Source organism: Phacochoerus africanus, chromosome 6 (genome assembly GCF_016906955.1).
Source record: "Phacochoerus africanus isolate WHEZ1 chromosome 6, ROS_Pafr_v1, whole genome shotgun sequence".
Taxonomy (NCBI): Eukaryota; Metazoa; Chordata; class Mammalia; order Artiodactyla; family Suidae; genus Phacochoerus; species Phacochoerus africanus.
Window position 1 is genome coordinate 82,864,558 of NC_062549.1, and position 16,201 is coordinate 82,880,758.

Here is a 16,201-nt window from a genome sequence, read left to right on the forward strand (position 1 = left end):
GTACATTCCCAGACTACCAACTGACTTCTACGGATGGAGTGGCTCACTGATGGGGTCAAGGAAAGCATCCCAGACAGAAGAAGAGTGGCATGGGCCAGGAAAGGTGGCAGAGATGAGCCATGACAGGAGGATAGGCAGAAAGCTAAAAACCGAAGATTAAAGGGAATGGTTGGTGGAGATAACAGGACCCATTTAGAAGCCTGTATCTACCTCTCTGGGTATCATTTCCAACTTGGGGTTTTCTTGGTGTCATGATAAGTTCAAGTCTTAGAATAAATGTTAAGAGCAGCACTTCCTTTCCCCTAGACACCAGATGGTGCCAGATACAGATTTCTGTTGGCCACAACTCAGCTGAGTGACTTAGAGAAGTGTTCCAACAAAGCCCCAGCAGGCAGCCCCCACCTACAAAGGGAAGGTGCCCATTTGTGTCTAAGTCAGGTTTCATGTACTTACAAGGCATTTCCCCCATAGAATTATTTTTACAAAAGGTGGCTAGCTTCCAAAACCACCTACAAAAACTTGTTTTCACCTCAAAAGTACTCATTTGAGATAAAATGATACACATTTGCAGAAAGAAAAACCACTTGGGGGGAAGGTGGTAAGTATGATGTAAGAAATGAACACCAAAAAAATGATCTTAAATAATGAATAAAATTAGACTGAGAGACCCTCGAAAGCATGAACTTTTCTGATTTAATTGTTTTTCTGCCTTCCACTTCTTAGCGCACAGCCCTGAGATGTTTTTGCTCATTTAGATCCTGACTATCCCCGTTGTCTAACATGACATCAGATCTAGAACTTTCTTTTCTCTACACAGATACATTGGTAGCAATTTTTGTGCATTTATTAATAAGAGTGCTTTTTTTGGTCCACAAATAAACCAAACAAATTAAAAGGGAAAATGGATGAGACAAAAAAAGTTAATGCAAGTTCCCCGGTTCCTTAACTGGACTAGCAGTTAAGACTCGCTGTTGTTGAAGTTCCCATTGTGGTACACTGGAAACAAATCCACCTAGTATCCTTGAGGATGCGCATTCAATCCCTGGCCTTGCTCAGTGAGTCGGGGATCCGGCATTGCCATGAGCTATGGCGTAGGTCACAGACATGGCTTGGATCTGGCATAGCTGTGGCTGTGGTTTAGGCCAGCAGCTACAGCTCCAATTGGACCCCTAGCCTGGGAACTTGCATATGCCATGGGTATGGCCCTAAAAAGAAAAAAAAAAAAAAAAGACTCAAAGTATCTCAGGTTCCATCCTTCAGTCCCAGACCTGGGAACTTGCTCATGCCATGGGCATAGCCAAAAAAAAAAAAAAAAAAAGGAAGGAGAAGTAAATGAGGGAGATTTTCTTAAGATATCTGGGCAAAAGCGGAGAAGGAAATGGAATATTCTTAAGCTAAGCGAAAGACAACAAAAGAGAAGAGGGGGGGAAGTGAGGGGAGAGAGGGGAAGGGAGAGAAGAGGAAAATGGAGACAAGACAAGACAGGGTTTGCAGCTTGGAACAGCACATGGACACTATGGTATATGGAATGCATGGTCAACAGGGACTTGCTGTATAATATATGGAACTCTACTCAATATTCTGTGATAACCTACATGGGAGTGGATATGCGTATATGTATAACCGAATCACTTTGCGCTACAGCAAAAATTAACACAGCATTGTAAAGCAATATACGTCAATAAAATTTAAAAAAAGAAAACAAAACCAAGGAAAGGGAGCAGGCACCACACTGCATGTTCTTCCCAGGGTGGCAGTAGCCAGGAAGAGATGTAAGAGTGGCTCTCCTCTTGCACCTTCACCAAGGCAACTTGTACATGCCTGCTATGACTTTAGTGCACTTGTGTGGCTGAGCCAAGGGCCAAGGTTAGGGTTTCATTGTTCAGGAGTTTTTTTACTTCAAAAGTAAACATATTTGTTTAATGAAGTAAGTTACAGAAGACCAGGATCCAGGCCAAGGCTCCTCTTCTATTGTTATTTTGCAAAGGGAGAGGCAGAGGATCCCTTCACCTTCGATTTTCCACCTATGTGGTGGGAGAAGAGAGTACAGACTCTGGGGTCCAAAAAACACTTACAGGAGTTCCCATCATGGCTCAGCAGTAACAAGCCCAAATAGTATGCATGAGAATGAGGGTTCGATCCCTGGCCTCATTCAGTGGGTTAAGGACACAGCCTTGCCGTGAGCTGTGGTGTAGGTGGCAGATGTGGATCAGAACCCTTGTTGCTGTGTCTGTTGGTGTAGGCCCACAGTTATAGCTCCAATTCGACCCCTAGCCTGGGAATTTCCATATGCCGCAGGTGTGGCCTTAAAAAGACCAAAAAAAAATTTAATTAAAAATAAATAAATACAAAGGCTTAAAAATCCTAGCTCCATACTCCCTCACTCAATGACCTCAGGAAAGTTACTTAACATTTGACAGCCTCAGTTTCCCCACTTATAAAATGGAAAAATATAATAACTTCCTCAAGGATATGAGGATTAAAAGAAGTATGGCTGTGAATGGCCAGGCCCAGTGCTCGGCACTGGGTGCATTCTCAAACATGGTAGCAATCATTTTTGTTAATATTACAAGGTTACTATTAGTGTGAGATCATTAAGACCATTAAGGTGAGGGGGTTCCCATTGTGGCTCAGCAGAAACAAATCTGACTAGCATCCATGAGGACAAAAGTTCAATCCCTGGCCTTGCTCAGTGGATTAAGGATCCAGTGTTGCCGTGAGCTATAGTGTAGGTTGCAGACTCGTTGCTGTTACTGTTGTACAGGCCAGCAGCTACAGCTCTGATTCGACCCCTAGCCTGGGAAACTCCATGTGCCTCAGGTGCAGCTTTAAAAAGACAAAAACAAAAAACAAAAAACCACAATAAGGTTACATGAACCATTAAGACCATTAAGGTTATACTGAAGAGTTCTCCACTGTGGCATAGTGGGTTCAGAATCCTACTGCAGTGGCTTGACTGCTGCAGAGGAGAAGGTAGGATCCCTGGCCCAGGGCAGTGAGTTAAAGGATCCGCCATTGCCATTGCAGTTCCAATTTAATCCCTGGCCTGGAAATTTCCATATGCCATGGGTGCAGCCATTGAAAACAATTTTTTTTAAGGTTACAGTGAGAACCAAGTCCCTCATGACAGCCTCAACTGCATATAACCATGAAGAGACACACTGCATATCCCCAAGCAAAAGAAATCCAAAAGGAGAGCATGCTGACTGGGGCTGAGCACAAATTCCTGCAGGCCAAGACTGTCCTCCCAACATGAGAGCTCACCGGGAAGATGCATATTCAGCAAGTGGGGTCAAGGGACATTTGCCATGCAATCCAATTTCTACTTGGTTGAATTTCCTATTTTGTGAGCCTTCACAGGAGAGAGTCCACCCCATTCACACAACAGAAGCCAGTGAACCATATCACTGAGAATTATGACTAAAGCACCCTGGACCCCCTGCCCTCATGACCCACCAGAGCCAACCTGGTTGCACCTGTTTTCAAGCCTGCTTCTCTAGCTTTCCAAGTAGCTGTAAGCCCCAGAGTCTGTTTCTGTTATTTATACACAAAGGTACCCTACCTGGCACCAAACTCGTTAATGTCCTTTGTCCCTTTATTAGGTCACTTCCCCACTCAGAAGCTACAGAGCACCCTCAGCAGAGGGTACCCCAGCTCCAAATCAAGGGCCACCAGCCTCTCCCTCAACATCTCTGATGCCTGAATTCATTACCTTCCAGTCAGCTTTCCTGATCTTGAAGACCTTTGTTCTAGGACAAGTTCCCACTCACTACAAAATACCATCTGGCTGCTTGAAACTTCCACCTATTAAACCCTCTTTTTGTAGGACTGAAACAAAACAGAGTTCCTGCCGTTATAGAGGTTTGCATTCTAGTGTGGTAATAATAATAATAATAATAAAACAAGAACAGAAAACAGTTATTGAGTATGAGTACAAAGGCAGGCGTGCTTCTAAGCACTTTGCAGGAAGATGTTCATTTAATGCTTACAACTGCCCTGGGAAGCAGGTACAATTATTATTCCCCATTTTATAGATGAGATGGAGTTCTCAAAGGTTAACAAACAGGTTAGATGCTCAGAAAGAAACAGGACTGGGATCTGAACCAGGCAGTCAGACTCTACCACCTAGCATCCCACACCAAATCTGACTGCCTCTCAAAAACTGCCCAGAAACAAGCAATCATTGGTATTCAATTGCTAACAGTGCTGTGAAGAAAAACACAGTAGGGAGAGGAGTATGGAAAAAAAGATAATGGGCTGATTTTTTTGCCAGGTGCTCAGGGAAGACTTGTTAGAATGATTTCTGGGAACTGAGGGGGTGAAGCCTATAAGAACAGGCTTAGAGAACTACTTCTGGCGTGTGATGCCACCTAAAACCAGTCAGTCCCACTTGTACATAAAATCTTGTTCAAGATTTAAAAGTATGTCTCCCTTTACACTTCCTCACTCTTTCTTAAAATACCCCTATTTTGTGGGGTTTTTTGGGGTTTTTTTTCTCTCTCTCAAGCCTCCTAATCCTTCTGGGGGCTCTGCATCTCTTCCTCATATGGCAAGTCCACAGCGGACCCCAGGCCGGGAAGCATGGGCCAGAGTCCAGAGGCCAATGTCTTCACGCTTATCTAAGCCTGCATGTCTCTGAATTCCCATTACTTCTTCAGCTGCTGTATCTCATTACCCCCGGATCTTTTCCCAGAACAGTTCTCGTTCTATATTTGAACAACTGCTTTTTTTAAAATCTATGAAGTTTTTAACTGCATCATGTTAGTTTCAGCTTCAGCCTAATTTCAGGCCACTAAAATTATTTTCACATCTCTGCCCTGCCATCACCAGGTCGCTTTGAGCTTTGTCTCATCTGCCAGATTATAAAATGTTTCTTTCCTCAAATGAGTCATGCTCTTGAACAGGACAAAGACAAGGTCAAGGATAAAGTCCTCTGCCTCAACCAGAGATGGTCCCACAGGCTTGAAGAGGGGTACTATTTGTTCCAACAGGTCTGGGTACATCTAACGATGGTGTCCAATCGAAAGTATACACTCTTCTCCACCGAGATAGGACAGAACACTCTTCCCCAAATGCCAGCGGAAACAGCAATACACTGCATCCATAGCCTTCCCTGAGCTTGCAAATTAATTTCCCTGTTTTGAAAAGTAGAATGATGTTCATTTCTTATATTTTTCTTCCTGTAGGAAGTGATCACTGCCTCCATTTCAAAATACAGGCATACCTCACAGATACTGAAGGTTTGGTAAAAAATGAATACTGCAATAAAATGAATATTGCAATAAGCCTAGGCACACAATTTTTTTGGTTTCTCCCTGCATGTAAAAAATTATGTTTACACTATACTAAAATTTATTAAGTGTGCATTAGCACTATGTTTAAAAAAAACAAGATACATACCCAACCTACTATATAGCACAGGGAACTAAACTCAGTATCTTGTAAGAACCTATAATGGGAAAGAATCTGAAGAATACTAGATACATATGTATCACCGAATCACTTTGCTTAAACTTGTACAATTGAAACTAACACAACTAAATTAACTATACTTCAATTTTAAAAAATAAAATTTAAAAAATAACTAATAATGCACATACCTTAATTTTAAAAGTTTATTGCAAAAAAAAAAAAAAACTAACCATCATCTGACAACACAGAGTTGCCACAAACCTTCTATTTGTAAAAACTGCAATATTCGCAAAGCACAATAAAGTCAAGCACGATAAACTGAGTTATGCCTATATTCAGAATCTCTTTAAGAAGTGGGGTTTTTTAATATGCTCTGTGCCCATAGCTTGCTTATCTGCCTGCAGCTCTCTGTGATGTCTCATTGTTATCTACAAAAGCTCTGAATTCTTATCGACGTATCTCTTCAGCAGAGCTCACCACTGCCTTGCCTGGATGGAGAGTAGCCTGACTCTTTTTGAATTTTCCATTCTCGCTCTGGAGAAGAGGAAACTTGTATCAGACCCTTTCTGAGACACACAGGTAAATAAATATGCATAGATAAATGTAATAAGAGAATCACCAGACAAGATTAATTTTTTTCATCTCAAATCATCTGCTCTACAGAGTAAGGATTTCTGGATCTAAACACAATTTCAAAAGCCTTTTCTATTAAGCTCAGCAATTTTTAGAAGGCTGCCTTGCCTATTGCGCTTTTTTCTAGGTATTAAATATAATATGCTTTTCTGTTCTTTCAAAGCTCCTCCTGCAGGCAGCACCCTGAGTGGGAGGACCAGTAGTGGGGGAAGCCCACACACCAGGTGCCAGACTCAGCTTCTCCCTGCTTTGGTGATGGTCTGTTTTGAGTCACCGGGCAGCTTAATGTCACCACCACCAGCTAACCCCTCCCTTCATATGTTCTGTCTTCAAGGAACTCGTTGGAGGTGTTAAAGCAAAGGAATGATAGGAATCTGAGTCAATGGCTGAACACTTCCCCCCACCTTAAGAAAAAAAAAATAAAAATCCATACCACAAGTAAAAAAAGAAAAGACAGTACGGTTACCTGATTAAGGCCTCACTGTCATTATATAAACATGGCCTGAGAAGAGCCAACTTCAGGGCAGTAAACCTTGCTTTTAGAGTTTCATCAAAAATGATGCCTTTGGAAAAACAGTAAAAAAAAATGATAATACGTAATGCCAGTAGGCATAGGGCAAAATCAGTGTACTCATTTATTTCTTGTCACAAGATAACATTGGTACAATCATTTTGGACTGTTAATGCAAAACAAGTGTCAGAAAAAATTCGTGGGAGTTCCCATCGTTGTGCAGTGGAAACCCGAATCCGACTAGGAACCATGAGGTTGCAGGTTCAATCTCTGGCATTGCTCAGTGGGTTAAGGATCCAGTGTTGCCATGAGCTGTGGTGTAGGTAGCAGACTCAGCTCAGATGGCATTGCTGTGGCTGTGGCGCAGGCCAGCAGCTTCAGCTCTGATTAGACCCCTAGCCTGGGAACCTCCATGTGCCTCAGGTGCAGCCCTAAAAAGAAAAAGAAAAAAATTCACAACTTTCAGCACAATCACCCCACTTCAAGAAAGCTACCCTAAGGAAACAAAGAGATAAAAAAAAATATAGGCACAGAGCTTTACCTTGCAGCATAAAAATGTCAGCCTTGCACCAACCCAGGTACATATTATATACCTAAAAATATTTGAGCAAAATATGTCCAACAGTCTGATAATGACTTAATAAATTCTGATACATGAAAAAGATGGAATATTACACAGAAATTAAAATTACAATAGTAATTCTATAAAAACATGAGGAAGATTGCATAGTATAAAATTATATATATGACCTTTCAAAATAATAGTCAAATTGATTGCAATTAAATAGATATGTGTATGCATAAAGAGGATAATATGGAAAAATAAAAATAGTTAAGCAAAGTGAGAAGAGTGAAAGCAATTTTTATAATTTTACTAAATTTTTTCTAATCCTGTTATGTTTTCTTAGCCAATTCAAAAGTGCTTTTTACAGAAGGAAAACTACACCACCTATAAAAATAAGAGACAGTAAAGATCTTTGGGATTAAATTTTAACAATCATTTTAGCAGTCATTTGGGGAGTTCTTTCATGGTACAGTGGGTTGAGGATTCAGTGTTGCCATTGCAGTGGCTCAGGTTGCTGCTGTGGCAGTGGGTTCAATCCCTCAACACGGACACAACCCTCCCCCCAAAAAAGATCATTTTGTACGACTCTTGGAGGGTTAAACCGCCTGTTCCCAGGTGGGGCTGCCCTAGTGGGAGACTTTGTAAGCATCACTTCGAACTGCCCAAATTAGATTCCTCCTTCTCGAAACTTAAAGTTACTTGACTTAATCTCTCAATAAAAATGAAGGTTGAATATTTCCTTTGCCCCTAGATTCTCATACTGTTTCTGAAAATACAATAACTCTGTTTTTCTAAAGCCGTCACCTTACCTTCCAAGGCTAGTTTTGCAAGAGATTAACAGGGCTCTTGCCACAGTTCCCATCGTGGCTCAGTGGTAATGAACCCAACTAGTATCCATAAGGATGTGGGTTCAATCCCTGGCCTCACTCAGTGGGTTAAAGATCCAGTGTTGCTGTGAGCTGTGATATGGGTCACAGATGTGGCTTGAATCCTGCATTGCCGTAGTTGCATTGTAGGTCAGCTGCTGTAGTTCCAATTCAACCCCTAGCCTGGGAACTTCCATATGCCATAGGTACAGGCATAAAAAGAAAAAGGAGGGGGGGGTGGCTCTTCCCTTCCAGAGGGTGGCAAAGGGAGTAGTCACTGTGTGACAGATCACTGAAATGGAGCAACATGCAGGGCAGAGAGCACTGAAACCAGGTATCTCTTGGGCTTGAGGAGCCAGGCAAATCTACTGTGCCTCTCAGATGCCTCTGCTCCCCAAAATACATGCCAAAAAAAACCCCACATTTTTAAATAGGCAATAACCCAGTTTAGTTAAAGATAGAAGGGGTTGGGAGTTCCTACTCAGCGGGTTACGGACCCAATTAGCACCCATGAGGAATCGGGTTCAATCTCTTGCCTCCCTCAGGGGGCTAAGGATCCAGTGTTGCTGTGAGCTGTGGTGTAGGTCACAGATGTGGCTCAGAACATGTATTGCTGTGGCTGTGGCTTAGACCTGCAGCTGCAGCTCCAATTTGACCTCCTCGCCTGGGAACCTCCATAGCTTCAGGTGTGACCCTTAAAAAAAGAAAAAAAAAAAAAGTGGAGGGTGCCATGTCCAAAGGGGAAACAAGTACACATCTTGGAGAGCAGGAGAGGAGTGTAGAAGGGAGAAGAGAATTCTTCCTGACTCAACCCTAGTGCTGCTGGGATGGGTGAGGAAGTGATTGCATTTATGTGGGCCTCTCATGGAGGAGGAGACAGAACTGTCCTGGTCAAACACTAAGGAGCTCTGAGAGAAGGAGGGCAGCGATTCTCCCAACAGATCTCACGACCAGGCAATTCTGTAATATCCTAGTGCCGGAGTTCCCTGGCGGCTCAATGGGTTAAGGATCCAGGGTTGTCACTGCTGTGGCATGGGTTTGATCCCTGGCCTGGGAACTTCCAAAGGCTGAGGGCGTGGTCAGAAATAAAATTGTGTATCCCAGCGCCTACTCTGATATTAGACAGGAGACTGGGTCCACTTGCTTCTGTTTTAGAGCCACTACATGCCAAGCACCAGGCATTTGATAAGGATCATCTTTCTTTTAACCTTACAATAGCCCTGCAAGTTAAGTATCGTTATCCCCCACTCCGAGGTAAAAGCACAGCAAGCTTTCAAAAGTATGCCAAGTTGTTCATCACAGCCACAGAGGGACAGAATTTCAAACTAGGTCTGCCCAGATCCCCATATGGTGGTGCCTTTTCCTCCCACGCACTGTTTTACAAGACCCAGAAAACGAAGAACTGGGAGTAGAAGAAGAGTTTGGTCCTTAGCAATGCCCAGAAGTTTGCTCAGAACCCCCTAAATAAAAAACAGGCCACACTTGTTTGTGCTCAGTCTCCTCCTTCTCCAGTTGTCCTATCCACGTTCACTGTGAGAACTTGGAGAGCATTTGTACAAATTTTCATTAAGAAATTTTCTTTTTTTTACAATAAGCATGCTAAGTTTGAAATTCAGGGGAAAAAAATTAGTAAAACTATCTTTATAAATCAGGAGACAGGAGTTCCTGCTGTGGCGCAACGGGATTTGAAGGCATCTTGAGAGCACTGGGACACAGGTTTGATCCCTGGCCCAGGAACTCCATGTGCCATGGAATGGCCAAAAAAGAAAAAGATAAATAAAAAATAAAAATAAAAGTCAGGAAACAGGAGTTCCCAACATGGCCCAGCTGGTTAAGATTCCACCTGCAGCCTCTTGGGTTGCTGTAGAGGCACGCGTTCAATCCCCAGCCCGGTGTAGTGGGTTAAAGGATGCAGTGTTGCCTGGAGGTGCCACTCAGATTTAACCCCTACCCTGGGAACATACATATGCCATGCGTGAGGCCATAAAAAAAAAAAAAAAATCAGGAAATATATTATGGCAAATTAAGCAACATAGAGCTCCATTTTCAATTTGGTCTTTAGCTATCTTACCATAGCTCACAACATCTCCATCTATTATCATCATGAACATGGATCCAGGACCTAATTAATCATGGTAAATTTGGAACAGTGTAAGCTATCCACCCAAGGCTTGCCCTTCAGTGTCCAAAGAATTGGAATTAGGTAGAGGCCTTATTCACCCAAGAGCCCATCCCTAAGATATGGCTTTTCCCAACCCTTACCCTCTTACAGACCCCTGGCTTGCCCGACCTGAGCTGTAGGAACATGCCCATTACATATTGCTTCAGAAGGCCTTGGCCAGCCAGGTCAGTGCAGTAGGCCCATGATGCAAAGCCGCCTGTCCTCCAGGGTGGAAGGAGCCCAGCCCCAGCAAATCTCTCTGAGGCAGCATCTGCAAACTGGCGACAGTTTGACCCCATTTGAGTTGACGCTTGATGTGACTCGAGGTTACTCCAGCAAACAGGTCTCCCAGGGGTTTCTTATGGGAGGATGTCTGGGCCATCCCACCAGGTCCCACCTGAGCAAGGCAGCCAAGTTTCTTTTCTCTCTCTCTCTCTCCCTCTGAGAGAGAGACTTATTATTCCCTCAAAAAAAAAATTTTTTTTTTCTTTTTAGGAATGCACCTGCGGCATATGGAAGTTCCCAGGCCAGGGATCGAATCAGAGCTGCAGATGCTGGCCTACACCAGCCACAACCACGCCAACACCCAGATCTGAGTCACATCTTCAACCTACACCACAGCTTGCAGCAACCCTGGATCCTTAACCAACCCACTGAGCGAGGCCAGGATCACTTGCATCCTCATGGATACTAGTCAGGCTTTTAACCCACTGAGCCACAATGCAAACTCCAGTTCGTTTTATTTTTATTAAAGTATAGTTGATTTACAATGTTGTGTCAATTTCTGCTATACAGCAAAGTGACTCAGTCATACATATACATATATATGCATTCTTTTTTTGATAGTCTTTTCCATCATGGTCTATCCCAGGAGATTGGATATAGTTCCCTGTGCTGTACAGTAGGACCTTATTGTCTCAGCCAAGTTTCTTTAGCTCTTACCTCCAAAGGAAATGTGCATCATTGGGTAGGTTATGGCTTGGTATTAGGCAGATGCCTTGCTCCCCAAGAACCCACATCTTTGAGCTGACATCTCTGAACCCTTGCTCTGTGCCACATCCTGGCTACCTTGAACTCTGCTGAATGCACATGTGCAATAGGTACCCTTTCAGTACCTTTAGCAACCAGGGTTTTCCAGGTTGTCTGTGGAGCTGTCACCCAGCCCCGATACTTCCATAGCCTCCAGGATGGAGGGAGTGAACGCCCTGCAATCACTCTGAGGCAGCTGGAAATGGACAACAGGTAGTTCCCATTAGGACTTGCTGCTTGGTGGGACCCAGGTCTCTCCAACAACCCAACAGGGCTCCCAGGTTTCTATTATGGGATGATAACCAGGCAAGGTGGCCAAGCAGTCAATTCTCCACTAGCTCTGCCTTGAGGGAGAATATTCTCCAGTGAGGAAGTCAGGGTTTAGAATAAGGAGGTTGCTCTAAGAACCGGATACCATGACCAAGACTCCCTGGAACCTTGCCCTGTTCCAGACTCCTGGCTCCCTTGAACCACGCTGCATGCACATGTACAATGCAAATCCCTTCAGTAGGCTCCTAAGCCCCTTAGGTGTGTGGATCTAGGGCCTAGCCCCAAGAGGCTGCATAGCCTGCATTGCGGAAGGAGCCCAACTTCTGCAAGTCACAATGATGTGATGGCTTCAAATGGGCAACAGTCAGTCTTCATTTGCACATGTGCCTGATGGGGCTCTAGGGGTCCTCCAGCTACCAGAGCTTCCAAATGACTCTTACTAGGGGATATTCACACCAGCCTGCCCAGACCTGCCCTAATAGATCAGTGCAGTTTCCTACAGCTCTGCCTTCAGGGGGAACATGGGCACTTGGATACATTAGGGATGAGACTGAGTAGATGACTTCTTTCCCCCAGGAGCCAGTTCCTGCCGCCTGGCTTCTGCAGATCCTTGCTCTGGTCCCTACTCCTGATCCCCTGAACTGCTGCACTCACAGGAGCTGTAGGAGCCTCTGCGCAGGCCTTGGGCAAGATCCCTTTCTTACACTCTGTAAATTTACAGCTCTCAACTGCACTGAAATTCAGGGCTACTTAGATGATAGTGAAAGAGAGAAAAAGAGGTGTATGAAGGCCACCCCCCTGGCTCTGATTCTGGCTTCTTCTCCACGGCCTTTTGGAGTCTGCCTGCCTTCTCTAGAGCCACATGAATAGCTTTCAAACAAGCTGAAAATCTCATCATCAGCCAGAAGGTTGCTTATGAAAGTGTAACAGCCACAGCTGAAACAGGCTAGCTTCTTAAAGAACTTTGACAGCACTCTTAAAAAATCCTGTAGAAGACTCAGACACAGAGAACAGACTTGTGGTTGCCAAGGGGAAGGAGGGAGGGGGTAGGAGGGACTGGGAGTTTGGGGTTAGTAGATGCAAACTATTACATTTAGAAAGAATAGACATATAGAATGGATAAGCATTCCCACTGTGGCTTAGTGGGTAAAGAACTCAACTAGTATTCATGAGGATAGGGGTTCAATCCCTGACCTCCCCCAGTGGTTTAAGTATCCAGCAATGCCACAAGCTGTGGCATAGGTCACAGATTCGGTACAGATCTAGTATTGCCGTGGCTGTGGCATAAGCCAGCAGCTGCAGCTCTAATAAGCAGATGCAGCCCTAAAAAAAAAAAAAAAAAAAAAGGTCAGGTCCTACTGAATAGCACTGGGAGCTATATCCAATCTCTTGGGATGGAAAATAATGTAAGAAAAGGAATGTGTATAAACACAGAAAAAGATCATGGACATGGAGGACAGACTTGTGTGTGCTGGGGGGGAAGGGGAGGGAGTGGAATGGATTGGGAGTCTGGAGTTAGTAGATGCAAACAGTTGCATGTGGAGTGGATGGGCAATTGGATCCTACTGTATACACTTGTGATGTATCAGGATGGAGGATAATGTGAGAAAAAGAATGTATATATGTATAACTGGGTCAATTTGCTGTATAGCAGAAATTGGCAGAACATTGTAAATAAACTGCAATTAAAAATTTTTTAAAGAAAAGGAATGTATGTATTAATATGACCGGGTCACTTTGCTGCACAGCAGAAATTGGTACAACATTGTAAATTAATTATACTTTAATTTGTTTTTAAGTTTAAAAAATCCTGTAGGAGGAGAAATGTATGAGGGTGGGAATGCGTAGCAGGGATGATGGGGGTGGGTTTACAAAATTCTAAGAAACATTTGGTCTTTGGGAGACAGGACTCAAGTGTTCTGGACCCTAGCAGGCTGCCCTTGTTTTCACAGCCCCCTCCCTCACCATTTGTCCTTGTCCTTCCTCGGGAATGCAGCTTGTAACAAGGTTGTGTCATGTGATGAGCTTGAACCAACCACTCTCTAAAGGCTCTGCCTTAAAAGTTCATGGATTCTTACTCCTGAACTAATCCTTGTCCATCAGAAAGCCCCATCCTGACATCTTCCTGGGGCCCATTCATTACCTACAAGACGCTCACTAATACCGCAGTCGCTGCAGACATGAATCAGAAGCGGGACATCCCTAAAGCACACAGAGCTACCTATTCTAGAGCCAACAATCTTTCAGAAAACCTTTGCATTTTAACTGCCAAGCTGCCCAGAGATGGGGCCTCAGAAAACCACAAGTTCTGTCACCTACACACCCGCAGTATCGAACTGTCAACCCCGAACTGTCAGAAACAGAATTGCATCGTATCCTCAACGGTGTTTCATAAGTGATGGATGGCTTGATTTAGGGGTTTTCATTTCTTTGTTTTGATTGTTTGCCTACCGTATTCAGAAAGCAGTTTTCATCCTGACGTTTCAGTTATCGCCATGGTCCTCTTTAAAACTGCTAGTTTTGCATGGGTAGCTCTTTCTCTAAAAGGAAAATCTGCAATATCACTTTTTTTAAGTTCTGCGTCAGAAGTCAGCCAGGACGCAGTGAGGGGCGGTTCGTGAATCGGCGCTTTGCTGCCACCTAGCGTCGGCATGCGAGATTGACGAGGTAAACAGGCAAGGACATTTTAGCGGATGTGAATCTTCAGATATTCGGTCAGTCAATGGCCATCGATGACGATTTGCAGGCTTATGGGCCTAATTCTGCCTGAGGGTGGGGGCGGGTGTTGTGCAGGGTTTTGGGTCACACAGTTAGCTCTGATTCGTTCCGCCGCTAGGCTCTGATTTAAGAGGCTGGCCACACACGCCCACAGGCAGAGAGGCTGACACCTGCCCTCCCACCCCATTCCCAGGGCAAAGTCGGTGTGACCGGCACTTTCTCCCACTAACAGAAGAAGTTTCAAGTTTCCTTCTGGTGATTTCTCCCTCCCACCCGAATACCATGTCCCAGCCCCCATGTCCTTTCCTGGTGAGTAAGTGGAGAACGGGAAGAAGGAGGAGCAGAGAAACATAGGCACTGTGATTTTTTTTTCTTTGGGTTCCTCAATCCCCTGCAGAGAGACTTTAGCACTAATACCAAGGCTGTGGAGGGAGAGAAAGTGATCTTGAATCCAAGCACTGAAACCGCCATGCATCCCAACAAGAAGGGCTGGAGAGAACCCCCCCAATCAACTAGAAACAAACACAGGTAAAATAGCTTCAACCTAATGATACTGAATTAGTTTCATGGTTGGTTGTGGTCCAATCTGCAAGTTCAAAGCCCCAGTAGCAGTATTTGGTGGGTATCGTGTATGCCCCAAATTGGGCACAGTTCTACAACTTCTTCAAACCTTTAACAATAATGCTGTGAACTTCAGTTAATCAGAAGGGTCAAGTACTGGGAGGTTTAATTCAATTTTCTAGTTAATTGAGCATTGATGAAGAAACTGCCTCTCTCATCCAAGAAAGTGGTTCCTGGTAATTACAACTCTCAGCCCACATCTGTGCCCTACTGAATATTTCTGTTAATACACAGGAAGAAAACTTTGGGACATGCTGATCAAATTTTATGTCATTGACTGGGCAGGATTGATGATACATTGTATGGCAAAATTCCATCCAAAAATAATTCAACAGGCTGGAATTCAGCAGACTTCTCTTGTAGGAGATAAGACTAAAGTCCTGCAAATAGATTGAAGTTGACCAAGAAGATACAGGATGTGCAAAATTGGCTTAATAGCAGTTGACGTGGGAAGATCTAGGTATTTTAGTTACCTGTACAGCTGCCAAAAATGCCAAAACAGTCTCAGGCAGCACCAATTGAGAGAGATGTCAAAGATAAACAAAACCAGACACTAGTTAAAGGACAAGTTTTAATCAGTAATATACTGTTGTAATAAAGACAAGAGCCCAGTGTGAACTCAACTTCAATTTGTACGGAGATGATTGGGTGTTTTACAGGGAAAATGAGGGAAGAAGGAGAGAGGGCAGGATAGAGAAGGGAGGAGCTCAGTAGAGTCAGGTAATTACCAAAAAAAATAGGAAGGGGGGTCGATCCATGTGTTTTGCTAACCGGTGCTTATTGAAGCTAATCTCCTACAGCGCACAGAGCCTGGAAAACAGAGACTCTATCTTCAGGTGTTGGTTAGAACAGTCAATTCTTTTGACAGCCTTGCCTTTTCTTAGGCAGGAGCTTTAAGGAGGACTAGCCATCCTAGGGCTATGCCCTTAAGCTGTTAGAAAGCACATCTGTGTTTTGTTTAAAATCTTTATAGGCCAAGCCTGAGGTTTTTGTTGAGACAGAGCTCAGAGGAGCCTAACTAGAGTTTGGTCAAGAAGAGACAGAAACACAGGTGCCATGGGTCTCATGAAGGAAGCCCATGACAAAAATAAGGAAACCAGCCCTGTTCCAGTCTGGTATGACACAAGTTTTCTCAGTGGGGCAACACTGACATTTGGGGTAGGACAGTTCTTCTTTGCGTTGAGACTGTTACATTGTAGGGTGCACAGCACCCCTGCTCAATAATGGCCCAGGCACTGGTCACAAGAAACTCAGGAAATTTTATTTAAAATGGAAGATGGGAGTTCCCATCGTGGCTCAGTGGAAAAGAATCTGACTAGTATCCATGAGGATGTAGGCTCGATCCCTGTCCTTGCTAAGTGGGTTAAGGATCCGGCGTTGCTGTGAGCTGTGGTGTAGGTCGCAGACGGGGCTTG

At 44.0% G+C, this 16,201-nt stretch overlaps 1 long non-coding RNA gene across 1 annotated transcript in view; it reads right to left on the reverse strand.

Annotated features, from left to right (window-relative positions):
- LOC125128830 (uncharacterized) overlaps nucleotides 1–14,026 on the reverse strand; it is a 71,175-nt gene extending 57,149 nt beyond the window's left edge. The window contains exon 1 of the long non-coding RNA XR_007135333.1: nucleotides 13,899–14,026. This is a non-coding gene — a long non-coding RNA (uncharacterized LOC125128830). The remainder of the gene's footprint in view (nucleotides 1–13,898) is intronic.
- Between the last annotated feature and the right edge of the window lie 2,175 nt (nucleotides 14,027–16,201).